A 14,292-nucleotide genomic window follows, 5' to 3' on the forward strand; every position below is an offset into this window, starting at 1 on the left:
GTACTTTTAATCTAAACAAGAAACCAGTGGAAATAATTGATGTCAGGAATTGAATCCACATTAATATTTTAAAAGTCAATACAATTATGCATATATAAAATTAACCAAATAAAATTTGAAATTGAATTAGGTAAATTTCAATATAAAGAAAAAATACCTTCACTCGAAAATTCTAAAAATATTATGTGTACACATATATATAAAACATATAAAACAAACACAAATTAAACCATAAGATATTGAACTACTTTTCATATTGATGTTGAGGCTTATGTTTATATATTTGTTTAAATAAGAGGAATACTATTTTTTTAAACGTGGATGAACAAAATCTCTAAGCCTGAAGTGTTTATAACAATTCAATGCATTTGTAGTACCTGTTGCTATGGATACAATGATGAGAACTGTAAAAATGGCACAATCATGCTGAGAGAATATACACTGTTATTGACCATTATCTATCCAGTATTCGTAAGGTATACTATTTTTGTACACCTGATTTGGTTTTATGAAAAAAGTGCTTTAACTTCCACTAAGGGTTTCCACTACTCTAGTTTTTATAGTGTACAATAAAAAATTCCACCTAAAGCAACTTTTAAGCATATAATTTTTGCTGAACTATTGTTCATTATGTTCTAATTTTGCTCATACAATGGTGATTTTAATATATTTGTTTTATAAATAACATTTCTTTTCAAGTGAAATGACATCATCTTATGTTTGAAATGCTGTGTGTAATTTAACCCAATGGCATTATGATGCAACAGTGTGCACTCAATACAGTTTTATCTGTAGAGTCTTAAACACGTTACTCAGACTCTGAGCCTCCTTTACACAATATTTAAGGTAGGGATAACAATGTTATCCAACTCATAAGTCTTTCATGAGCATTAAATGAAATAATCCATGTAAATACTTAACATAGGCCCTGGCCCAGGGCAAAATTCAATAACCGTTAAGTATTAGTGCATGGGAAGAATCATTGGCAATTAACTTTGGAACACTTTAAGGTAAGCCAAGTAGCAAGCCAAGGAAGTCCATCAGTGACTATGCATATGAAATATTAAGTCGCTCTGGAAATAGTCAGAGATGTTTATGCTTATGGCTGTAAATATTAGTCATCTGATTTCAATATTTCTCCTATTACTAACCAGTTATTTTGACTAATTAACCACTCATTTTCACTAAAGTGTTTGAGGCAAATTTATAAGTAACAAAATTGAAATACACAGATTCTATTTTTTTTTTTCCTATTATGTCTTGTGACTCAAACTACAGTCACCATATCTAAAGGTTGCTAGGTTAGATCACCATCAATCATAGCATGAGTTTAGCTAGTGCTATGGAAAACACAGAATGAAAGAAGAGCAGAAATAGACCCAAGTCTACATCATGCCTCTGCTTTTCCCTCTCTGTGTGATCTTGGTCTGAAAACTTACCCTTCCTGAAGGTTAGTTCATGTATCTGTATAATAAAAATAATATCACCTTTGGTAGTCGTGACAAGACATAATGAGCACAAAGCTCCTAGTAAGTAGCAGATACTTTATTAATTCTATTTATTATTTTTAACATGTGAAATGCTGGACTTCTTCGTGTTTTCCTTATTTCTCTCAATTTCCTCACCTTTCACCCTAGTAATATTTGTAACTCAGCTTCGACATTCTCTGTTAACCGATTACGTAAGAAGAACTATAGATCTGATCTTAGCCTTTATGTAGCTGATCAGCGACCACATCCAGTTTTGATTTAGTTATTATTATTTTTTCCTTTGTCCTAAAATGTCATTCACCTCTCAAGTACTGTGTTTATCTGCAGCTCCTCTCATATTATTTTTCTAATAGTTACTGAAGACAACTTCTTCCCCAGGAGCAAAAAATAGATATGTAAAAATAAGGATTGGATTTGGTAGGTAGTGGGTGGATTAGCAAATATCAATATTTTTTCCTTTGGAGAATACCATCTCATATACTTTCTCTATCTCCCATGGCCGTTGAGAATCATTGCTCTTACACAAAAGGAAGCCTAACAGACTTAGAAATGTGCTATTGGTAAGCTGGGTGGGAGAAAAGTGCTTACATAAATAGGCTCTTGTAGCTGCACAGAACCAAGTCTTGGAGATCTCTGGTGTCCAGGATACCGTGCATTCCACAATTAAGTAAACAGCATATGGGAGAGTAAGGACTACAGAGGAGGCATATTCTTGGAATAGAGAGAAGTGGGAAATGGAATAAGACCTCTGAAGCCAAATTCTCATAAAGTAAAAGAATGATTTAGTAGAAAATTTGTGAATTACTGAATAAGGGTGAAACTATGAAGAAAGAAGAAAAGAGTAGGTGACTATGTACACTGTAGAATGTATAATTTAATAAGAAATTAGAGATGAGAAATGGATAGAAGATTTTGTAAACAGGCTATAGATAACAGAAAATAGGTAGCTAATTCTTAGGGAAAAATACAGATGTTTTACATTCTTCCACTTATTCTTTATTATCATTTATTATCTATTTAATTGCATAGACTATGAAGGAATAAGACAGCTTTTACTCTGGAGAAGCTCTAGGGTTAAAAAAAATACATGGTTAACCTTTAGGCTGTGCTATATTTTTAAAGTTGAAAATAACTGTGCAAAGAAGAGCACATTTTAGTTTGGCTTTGCCTTTTGTGTTGATCTTATCATATCTTTTTTCAAATGAAGATGGTGAGAAATGCTATTAGGTCAAGAAAACAATATGATTAAAGATACAAAGGTATGAAAATATATGACACACTTGAAACCACAAAATTCCACTATGGCTGTGGAAAAGAATTTATAGGAAAAGATGATTGAAGTTCAGTCTGGGCATGTAGATGGAGCCACATTGTAAAGGGCATTTTATGACATCTAGAAGTTCACATTTTACCTCATGTATTAAAAGAAGCCTTTGATGTTTTATTTGCTTGTTTTATTTTTATTTTATTTAACCCAATTCAGACTTACTGTTTTCTAATGATTATAAGAGAAACTTATAATAATCTAGAAATATAGCCACTGCTGATATCGGTTTATCTCCTCCCAGTATTTATATTAATTTATATAGAGAGTCAGGTAGATAATAGTAGATCCCAGGTTCCCTATCTTTGAGAAATGCAACCAGGTTAGAAGCACGTTGTTCTGTTATTTCTTATTTGTAATTAAATAAAAGGGGATAGAGACACACACATAAAAATCATATAACATGAAAAGGGATATATAAAGTACAATTGTAGTTTTGAAAAAGGGAGGTATTGCTTCAAGCCGGAAGAATCAAGCAGGGCAAGCTCTGTGGAGAAGGCGGCATAAAAATATGGATTGGTTCATAAAACTATTTGTGTAGAGCTTATGCTGATTTATTTTTAATTTCTCCAATTTAAGCATTTGTGCTGAGAAAGTGAAGCCTCAATAATCAATGAATGGTTGTGTTTGTCCTTTGCAACTAGTGTCCTAAAATATAAGTACAAAATGTCTCAAATTGTACCCACTTACTCTTTAAAATTCACACTTATATACCAACTAGCATAATGTCACAATTTATGAATGAGGAGTTAGGAGTTACTCAGGGTTACATAAGTAGTAAGTGGTAAGATTAGGCTTGCTATACAGACTACATTCAGTTATGCCACACAACCTATTTTGAGCCACCTTAAAAAAAATTCTGCAAGACCCAATAAAATAAAGAGAAAGGGTAGTGATTTAAAAGTGTCTAACTATTTTAAAGTATAATTTTTCAAAAAATTGAAAAACATGATTTTTATGCAAATAAAACGTAAGTATATGGCCAATATTGGTTTGAATTCATTACATTAATGAATCAGTTAGATGGTAAAACTGGTCTAAAGAGCACTTGAGAAGTTAGGTTTTTATAGGCAGATTAGTAAAGGAATGTTATAGTAAAATAGCTGAGTTCGATAGAAAACTAGTCACAATAAACTGTAATTTTGTCTGTTACGCTATAATGATATTATTTACATCTCTACCAGAGAAAGACCTTCCAGTTAACCTTTGCTCCAATAAAATTTCAAAATAGCACAACCATTATAAAGCTAATCAAATTTGTAAGCCCAACACTGAGAGAATGTCCAGTAATTGCTTACTATTTTCAGGTTCCAGGTAATTTTTCTCTTAGTGATTTATAAAGCTTCCAACTTTGACTCCAGTTATCTCTTTTGAAGATTACATGACTATGAAGATTTATCTCTATTACAGAAACTTTCAAATATAAATAGCCATTATTCTGGAAACAAATAATATTGAAAGGTCACAGATTCAATTTTTATTTTCTTGGACCTTAATTCTGTTATAAGAATCACAGCTCTACCAAAATATGTTTGAGAACTTGTCAGACTAAATTCTGTATTTCACATTTATCTAGTCAGAAGGCTGAAGATAATCGCTAACAAACAACATAAGGAAGGAATACTATGGAACTAGTTGAGCTTCCTTTAAACAAGAATTATTTTGCTATTTCTCAACTGAGGAAGTGGTTATGAGCTGCTTGCACTAGAATATGCACTTTTGAAATCCATGCTCTCCTTCACCTCATTCATTCACCAATATATTTTATAGCAAACTTTTTTAAGAAACTGATAAAAGCTACTTGCTGTGTAAGATGTTAACATTCATAAGAGATTTTATCATCCCTTAATAACATGTTTCAAAATAGTGGCAAATGGTATTTACTGTGTATTTGACACCTTCAGTCACTTAGTGGTATTTCTATATTTCAGTTCCTTCAGTTTTCTTCAGAAAATAAAGCTGTCTTCTCCCATAAGATGTGGAGCCACATCAGAATGACTAATGAAATAGTTGTAGATGAGTGTTTTTGAACAGTAGTGATATTCCTCTGTAATCGATGTTCTAAAATTTAAGTAAGATATCAAATCTTAAATTGTACTCATGGAAAGCTATGTATGACTTACACTTTAGAATATAGTCTTACTTACACGGTAAGTACAATCTCACTACTTATGGATGGAGACTTATGAGTTACCCAAGGTCACAGAAGACCACAGAATATGCTTTAAAAGGATACCATTCAAAAAAGGACAAATGACTATAATGTAGCTCCCTTAAGGCATAGATTTTTGTCTTAGTTTCTTGTTGTATCTCTAACAGCTAAACACTTAAACAAGCAAGAATTATTTTACCATTTCTTAAATACCTGACACATGGTAAACACTCTAAACATATTTTAAAAAATACATCACAACACATGAAGATCCAGATTTCTTCAATATGTGAAATTGAAAGTGAATATATACTAGGTTCATATATAAAATATGAAATGATAAATGTACAATTAGCACCTTAAATCAAGTAATAGGTATCTAATTTTAGAATATTATATATGTATCTTATGATGTCATTTTATTTTAACATAAATTAATATTTAATGCCACTTTAATGACTACAGACTCTATTTAATTAATCATAGTAAATATATGTAGCTTGGGTTATTTCTCAGTAAAACTGAATGAATTTTTAGATCTCAAATCAATGCAGTTATAATTATTTCTTCATGATATAGGATGCTCTGACACAATAATTTCTTTTTTATTTTGGCAGAAAAAAAGTGCTACAAACAATCTTGGAATCCCCCTGAATTATGAACACAATATTTTCCAGAAGCAATGAATTTGCTTTCTTTCAGATAATTATTTGGAAGCTTCATCTTTAAAGTAAAGAGAAGTTATCAGATCACCAATACATGAAGATTTAAAATGAAAATGTTCCTGACCCCTAGTGGTGGTTGTCTTGAAAGGGAATCATCAGAAACCAGCCCTGGTTGGTTAAGAAGATAGTGGGGACACCCTGAAAGTTGTCAGCATATAAACACTAGAGTCCAAGCATGAAGCCCTGTGGCCAAAATTAGCACTCAGGGAATATGGTTTTGCATAGTCATTTGTGCCAAGATTTGGATCAAAGAATAATAGATTTAGGAAGGGACAGAATCACTTGTTAGAGGGTAAGTGAACCACTGAGTAGCAATAGCAGCTGGGTACTGACTTGTATTCTTAGATGGGCATAGAGGTAAGCCTTGATGTCCAGGCTTCTTTAAAAAAAAAAATCAGGACCATGTGACCATCAAAGGAGAATATTAGACACATTTTGGTTAATAAGGTAAGTGAGGGCTTGAGTCAATAATTGAAAATATTTTTCAAAGATTTAAGCATTTGCATATTGATTACATTTAGCCATAGTAGATTTAGGTTACAAAATACAAGATGCACTCAAGAAAAGACAAAAAAAAACAGAGACAAAGAAGAAATTTCAGGTGAAACTTCTTTACCTTAGAAGACTCTGAGATATGCTAATTTGAATGAAGAATGTATGGCTATTTAGTACAATCTGCTAATATGAATCTAACTTTGATTTCATTATCAAAAAGCTAGACCTCTACAATACACAGATTACTGAGAATAACACAAGTTCTCACAGTAAGTTACCTTTTTTCAATACGTAAATTTTCAAGAGCTTATTAGTATAAATAATGTTTATTCCTAAGACTAATGTGAACCATTAATCTCTGCTGAATTTAATTCTATTTTTCCTTGTTTTCAACAGAACTTCTCTACATATTTTCTTTTTGACATATTTGTCAAGTGTCCCAACCCCAGAAATCCCAATTGACTGTTGGCAGCTTTTTTCTTCCTGCTGTCATTTAACTAAAAGTAGTGAGGCTTGGAATTCTCAGTCAACTAGAGATGGGACACTCTTCCTTTTCCAACTACTTGTTGTAATTTCCACAAAGTCCATGACTCTGCCTCGTGTGTCAGTTTATCATTAACACTCATCTGGACAACGACTGGCACTTAATAACATGATTGGCAAGTTTTATATTACATAAGAATATGTATATCTTTGAGAAGTTTTTCCCACTCTAAAGGTTAATTTATCTTATTTATTCTAACTCAGAAAATAGCAAAAAAGAATAAAAGTGCAAGCAGTGTACTTACCTGCAGAAAATCTCTCTCTCTTTCTGTCAATTAGTAGAGGGTTCTGTGGCCAAAGTCACTCATTCATTTTTCTAAAATGAACTATGAAATCTATTTAAAATCCATTTCAAATAATTAATAATTCTATAATAATCACGTAATTCATATGTCAAATCCTAGATATTTAAGATTATTGTTTCAATGAACTTTTAAGATGAAATATTTTTTCTTTTGTCTTTCAGCATTTAAACATATTTGAAAAACAGAGCACAACTTTTACAGTTGAGTATCAATTTTCTAAATGGATGACCAGGGAGGTTTATGGCTTCTTAACTTCCTAAAGCATTTTTTTTAAAGAGAGGCAAGGTACAAGACAAGGAAGGTTTATGTATTTGATACATTTTACGTCTTTAAAAAATTCAACTTAATATATGTTTACATATCAGTTTACTTGTTATTTTAGGGAATGATGACTAGAGATAAGGGAAAAATTCTCCTTATTCATTGAGTGGACCTTAGGTTATTAATTATAAGGCAGTGAATTAACATTTCAGATTCAAGAGATGGAAATCAGTCTAAATTAGAGCTGTTCTACTCATAATGACTTTCATTAATATTCTGACACTCCCTCTCTACTTTTCAGCAGCAGTAAGTATAGATTCTTTTGTTTCAAAAGTCTATATAATGGAGACAACTTAATAATTTAGGAGGAGTGGACAAAAAAGGCTGACACATGGTCAAGTCTGATCATTGTTCTCAAGGAGCAAAATGATCATCTCTCTTTTATGACTGAGACAACTGACAGTGATTACAATCAGTCCTCTGTGTTTGTTTTTTAATTTGGGAAACTAATTTCTCTGTTCTAGAAGTTAATTATTAAATGGGATGCATAGGTATCTTTTATAAATAGAAGAAAGGATTAAAATGGTAAGCTTTTAAATAATATAAGGAAAAAGAAGATGGCTTAAACATCCTAAGGCAAAAGAGACTTTATGTAGCATTATATTGTAAACAATAAATGTGGTCAGGGAATGACCTCTTAAGCGTTAGGAGGTTTACTGCTTATGTTAAAAAGCTGCTGCTTTTGTAGGCTATGAGAAAGTGGCATAAATACAGTTACTTAATATCAGCGAATGAATTGTTTTATAAATAAAATAATGAGTCTAAGTGGCTACGGAGATTTTTTTAATGTCTGCATCAATAAACTGTGTGTTCTTTTTTATTATAAGTTCACGTTGCCCAATTCTTTAGTATCACATAATTTTACAGAATATTTATTTTACAATGTTAGAGGACCTAACTACTATTGCCTTACTGAACTTTACCATCATGTACTAAACAACATTGCTATTCACTATTCCATGATCTCATATCATTTGTGTCTATGTATTGAGTACACATGATTCTTAAAATTGAAATCAGATCATTTCAAATATAGAATTCTACAAACATGAACTATCTTGAGGCTGGCAGAAAAATAAATGCAAAAACCCCACTCAGAGCTCACATGACCTTTGCCGTTACTGATTTAACAAAATATTTCAAAGAAACTCAAGAGTGACCTTTCTGCACCACATCTCATGGCTGCGTTTCTTTCAAGGAGCTAATCAGCACTGGTCTCATCGTGCTGAGAACCTGGGAGAGGAAGAAGGAAAAAAGTTTTATGTAGCAACCGAAGACAACACAGAATAAGAAGGAAAAAAATGTCATATCAGGCAAACAGCTATCTAAAAACAGATATTCTTATTAGAACCTTTTCAGCATTCATCCCACCTAAACTTTAGAATCTTTTTTTCTTCTTTCAAACTGTGAATGTGGTGCTGAAGAGGTTATTTTGGTATGTTTTTGAAGTCAGAAGAGAATGAAATTATCAAATTTAACAAAAAGGAATTTGTAAAAAAGTGAACATTAAATAACTGTGCAGAAATTTTTTAGTTAAAAATTGAACATTAAATAACATTTTTTTAAAAGTAGAAAAGTTGAAAATTTTAACTATTTTTATCCAGCTCTCTCTTTTCATTCTAATGATTTATGAGTAATAAACAGAATAATTCATTATTCACTATAAATAATGGATAAGATTATTCTTTATTTTCCCTCTCAGTCTTTCTGCACACCAGAACACAGTGACCACATAAGATTTATCATGTGAGCTAATTTAAAGAGAGTGGGTTACCTAATAATTCTCACAAATTATCAAACTTCCTAGGAGCATAAATATCCCATTGTTTTCTTACTTATCCTCTCTTTGTTCATCACAGTCACAGCAACTACTCTGTCTTTTTTGTTTCAAATTACATTTATTTATGTTGTTATTTGCATAATTTTACCACTTCATATTTCCTGATTTTAAATATTAAATGCTTGGATACCCAATGAAATAGAAAAAGAGTTTACTTATGCAATCAATTTGGACCACAACATAATTTCATCTAAAAAATCCCAAAACACCCATATAATTACTTTCCTCTCCCAGCTCCCCCTCTCTCATACTCTCTCTTGCTCTTGCTCTCTTGCTATCTTTAAAAAAAAAAAAAAACATACAAAGATTTTCTTCTAATTATAGCTTCTTATTATCTTTGTTTAGCCACAGTGGAAATTGGGAAATGTGCAAGTATATTCTCTCCTGGCCTTTTGGTATTCAGTATGCCAAAGGGGTTAATCAATTAATTAAATCATTAAATATACCCATGTGTCAGATATTGTCCCAGGAATATACAAAAAGAGCAATATAAAATTCTGTTCTTCTAAGAAATGTTAGTCTGGTATTTAATACTTGCATAGTATGTTAATTGTTTTTTTTGTTTGTTTGTTTGTTTGTTTTGCCTAATAATAACAGGATAGAGGGATTGGAAAGGATGGGACAGCACTCCAAGCAGTTAAGCAGCGTAATAATAGCAGGTGCATGCCCACAAGTACCTGGCATGCAGGAACTGAGGTAACACATGGCTAGGCTGAGAAAGGGTGACTAGAGTTAGGTAGGAGCCATATGAGAGAGAGTGTTTAATAACACACTAAAGAATTAAGATTCTTGCCTGATAGTATATAATCTTAAAGGGGCATGGATAAAAGGAAATCAATTAAGATAAAGTTAAAAAGTATTAATTCAATATATGCACTGATTAAATATGGGGTATAGGGAAAGAGAGAGGTTTGAGATCATTTCCAGGTGTATGGTATAGATAATCAAGGAGATAATGATGTCGTTGGTGGACTTACAAATTAAATGAAAAAAAACTTTTTTCCAGGGAATATGTTTACTTCAGTTTGGGGCATGTTCAATATAAGTTTTTCATAAGATCTACAAACAAAAATGCTCCACAGATTTCTAACAAAAAAATTATGCTCCTAAGTGAAATGCAGCAACTCTTATGTTCAAGAGGTAGATTAACAGAGTTCTAACCCCTCCTCTGTTTCCTAATAGTTGAATAACTCAGTATTGCTTTCTGAGCTTCAATTTCTTCTTCTGCAATGAGAGATACAAGGATGGTCTTTCTATTCCTCTTCTACTGTTATATAATTATAAAATTAATTGTTGGAAATAACATACAAAACTTTTTTCCACATCATGTTTACAGAATGAAGAAGTTTTCTCAAGCTATGGGAAGACTAAACTGATGTCTGTAGTAAGATAATGACTGAGTTCATAAATCTACTCTCAGAATAAAGAACATGGACTTATAAAGAGCATGTCATGATCAGGTCTTCAAGAAAAAAAAATCATTGGTGAATCCAGATTCTTTGTCTAGATTTGTTTAATTTACTAGTATCACTCAAGTAGTCATAATACGAGCAGGACTCATGTTTAAGGTTTTTAATATAAAGTTTTCATGGACCTTGCTGCTACATAATTTACCAATATTTAACATGCAGTCAATACATTTTACATGTACAACTTGCTTATTTTATTACATTTACTGATAGTCAAACTATTATGCATTAAAATCGATTGTTATTTTGATTTAACTGTATGAGCAGTGAAATCAAGTTACTCAAAACAATAATTAAGGAGAAGAAATTTGTGTTAGGAAAAAAATAAGAAACAGTGAAACTGAGAAGCAAGAGGCAATGATATGACTGTTTATTTATATATCTAAGAGATTTAACTAAAATGTTATAAAAAAATAATACAATTATTTGACTAGCTACCCAGATAATAAAAATACAGCCTTCTTATGTACAATTTAAATACAAGGTGATCACAAATTATAAAGAAAAGGAAGAAAGTATTTCTATAGTATAACAAAAACAAAACTTCAAAAGAAATCAAAGAATAGATTTATAAGATTAAATTTAATAAGGTATATTAGGATATGTTTATTCAACAAATATTTATTGAGGATCCATGTATATTGTTATAAGTTCTGGGGATATAGTGGTAAATGACAAAAAAAATTCCCTACTATCATGGAACTTACAATTTCATCAGAGAAGGTAAGCCATATACAACAAATGACTATTAATTATATCAAGAGCGATAAATGTTATGAAGAAAAGCAATGTGAAAAGTCAAGATAGTAATGGATGGAGTGAGACTTGACATTGTATCAACAGAGAGGATATTTGAGTAGAGATCTGAAGGATGAGGGAGCAGACTATGAAAGTATTGCAGAAAAGAATGTTCCTGATGGAGCAAATAGCAAGCGCAAAGACCCCGAGTAGGGAATAGTCTTATTTTTAATTTTGTTCTAAGTGAAATGAGAATCTTTAGAAAGTCAAGAAGAAGAGCAACATACTTAGCTTTGGCTTTTAAAAGCTTATTCTAACCTTTCTGTGGCTCACAAACCATAGTGTCAAGAATGTAGCTGGGAGACCAGTGCAGTCTCTTTCAATAGTCCAGGTGAAAAAGCAAAGGAGTTCAGTCTAAAGTGGAAACAGTGAGATACTGTTTAGGATTCTGGATATATGTTAAAGATAAAGCCTACATGATTTTGTGATTAAACTTATATTGGGTATGAGAGAAAAAGAAGAATTAACCATGAGTCAGATTTATGGCTAAAACAACTGAATTCAAGGAATAGGGAATGTTAGAGGAGTAGCAGCTTCCGGAGGAATGGATTGCCATGTTTGAGAAGTTTGTGGTGCCTATTTGTTACTCATGCAGAAATGATGTAGACAGTTGGGTATATATGAGTCTGGAATTCAGAGAAATAAATAGGGCTGGGAATACAAATCCAAGACATATAAGTGTTGTTAAAGGCATACAAAAGCCTGGGACCTGAAGATGCATATTTTAAAATTCCATTGAGAAACCTAGATGAAGTCTTGAATGAATGCAAAGATGCACCTTTTTCCTAGAGAGAAAGATACAATGTGATAATCTAATTTTCTCTTAGATTAAAAAATAAATGTTTAGTGTAAATATAAGCAAAACGCTGAATAAATTTTTCTTCTTTTTTTTTGTTAGAAGAGGAGAAAATGAATAAGCAAACTATGAAACTTTGCTACTGTTTCCTACTATGCTCATATTTTTAAAATGTTTCTCTTTCTCATTACACCAAAAAAAAAATGAAAGAAAAAGAACAGACCAAAAATTAAAAAAGAAAAACAATTTAATGAAATAAGTAAATTGCTAATACCTCCACATTTAAACTATGACAAAACCTTGACAAAGACAAGGAGGCATATTGAGAATTATAGATATCACACCAGACCTGAGAAAGAGATATTTTTGCAAAGGTCAATCTCAGAATACTGAATGTCTAAGAATTAGTTTGATAGATTAATTTGTATAAAAGCAATAAAAACTTCTTTGTGGTTAAAAAATAGTGTTATATATAGACAGAAGATAAATTATAAAACAGAAAAAAATATTTGTAACAAAATCACAATTTTTCAAACATCCAAAAAGTTCATACAAATCAACAAGAAATTCTAAGAATGAGACAATAATGAAAAAGGAAGCAACCATTTGTTAAACGAATCAAAATGACTTGGAAGCATATAAAATATGATTGAGATAATGCAGATTAAAAGTTTGATACCTACAATATTGAATGGAGTTGAAAAATAAGCATTTTCACCCACCACTGTAAATTTAAAACGATTATATTTTGAAAGACAATTTGGTAGTACTGTATTTGTTATACATGTTTTTCTATAACACATATTCCAATTTACCACTTTACCAATGTAAAATTACATCTTTGCTTTGATGTTTTGTTTTGTTGCACTCTTCCAACAAGAGCAGCATTTTAAGTATGCTCAGAACAATGTACTTAACTCTGATATTCAATGTTAATATATAAGTTATGTAATGATTTTCTATTGTGAGTTTAATAGAAGGAAAGTAAAAATCAGAAGAGAATTTTTAAAAGTGATTACTTCGGTAAAATTCCTACCAAATAAGAATGACCACATGTTTCAAGCAGTAATTCCTAAAGTAATCTCAAACCATAACTGTGGCAGTTAACATGATTATTGGTGTTCCAGAGCAAAGACTTCAGATGTGAAGCATGGCTAGTTTTTTAATCATTCACCATGAAGCAAGCCCCATTCCGCTACTTAGAACTGAGAAAAGCAGATTTCTTAAATATAAAAATTCAGCCCATGATCTCCAGATATTTCAGAGTGCAAAAAAAAAAAAAATGTAAATGAAAAAGACAAACATAAACTAGTAGGAAAGAAAATGGGCACTAAACAATAAAAAAGATTTAATTCAGGAAACGTAAGAGCAATTAAAAAGAAAGCACCAAAAAATATCCTAGATTCAAGAACCTATTGCATTCGTAATAACACGATGCTATAGAGAAGGAAAAATTAAAACCAAGATCAATGAAAATTAAAGTGGATTTGCAAAATAACCCAGCAGTGAGGTAGAAAAATTAACTTCTCTAGTAAAGAAAGATTAGAGATAATATGAATAGGGGAGGGCTATGATTGAGATAGAGCAGACAGATTCCTCCAGAGGGAAAAAAAAAAAAAAAAAAAAAAAAAAAGCTCCAAAAAGCTTTTAGAAAGAAATAACCAGGAGTCTTAACAAAGGATGAATAATCAGACTGGTGTCTGACCTGTCATTATCTACATCAGCATAACAGAGGGCAATGTAATAAGCTCTCTAAGTTCTAAGGAGGAAAAAAAAAATCAGCTAGAGGTTTATATCCAGACAAACTAACATTAAATGTGAGAGAGAAAAATGGCATTTCTGATAGTATAAAAATCTAAAACTAAACTAAACTAATCCAAAATAAACTCTCATTAACATTTCTTTAGTCATTTAATTGAGAATAAACTCTTAGGAAAGAAAAAATAAATCAAGAAAGAAGGTCATGGGATCCAAGGAAACACTAGATGAACCAGGAGAGTAGTTAGTTCCTGCTCCAGAAATATAGATGTGCAG

The 14,292-nt window shown here is 31.4% G+C and overlaps 1 protein-coding gene across 1 annotated transcript in view; it reads right to left on the bottom strand.

Moving 5' to 3' along the window:
• Positions 1-8,511: 8,511 nt before the first annotated feature.
• Positions 8,512-14,292, bottom strand: part of ADCYAP1 (adenylate cyclase activating polypeptide 1) — a 661,277-nt gene continuing 655,496 nt past the window's right edge. Inside the window, exon 8 of the transcript XR_004953679.1 lies at positions 8,512-8,588. The gene's annotated coding sequence lies outside the window, so the exon portion shown is untranslated. The remainder of the gene's footprint in view (positions 8,589-14,292) is intronic.

The sequence above is a fragment of the Rousettus aegyptiacus genome, unplaced genomic scaffold (genome assembly GCF_014176215.1).
Source record: "Rousettus aegyptiacus isolate mRouAeg1 unplaced genomic scaffold, mRouAeg1.p scaffold_m13_p_12, whole genome shotgun sequence".
Lineage (NCBI taxonomy): Eukaryota > Metazoa > Chordata > Mammalia > Chiroptera > Pteropodidae > Rousettus > Rousettus aegyptiacus.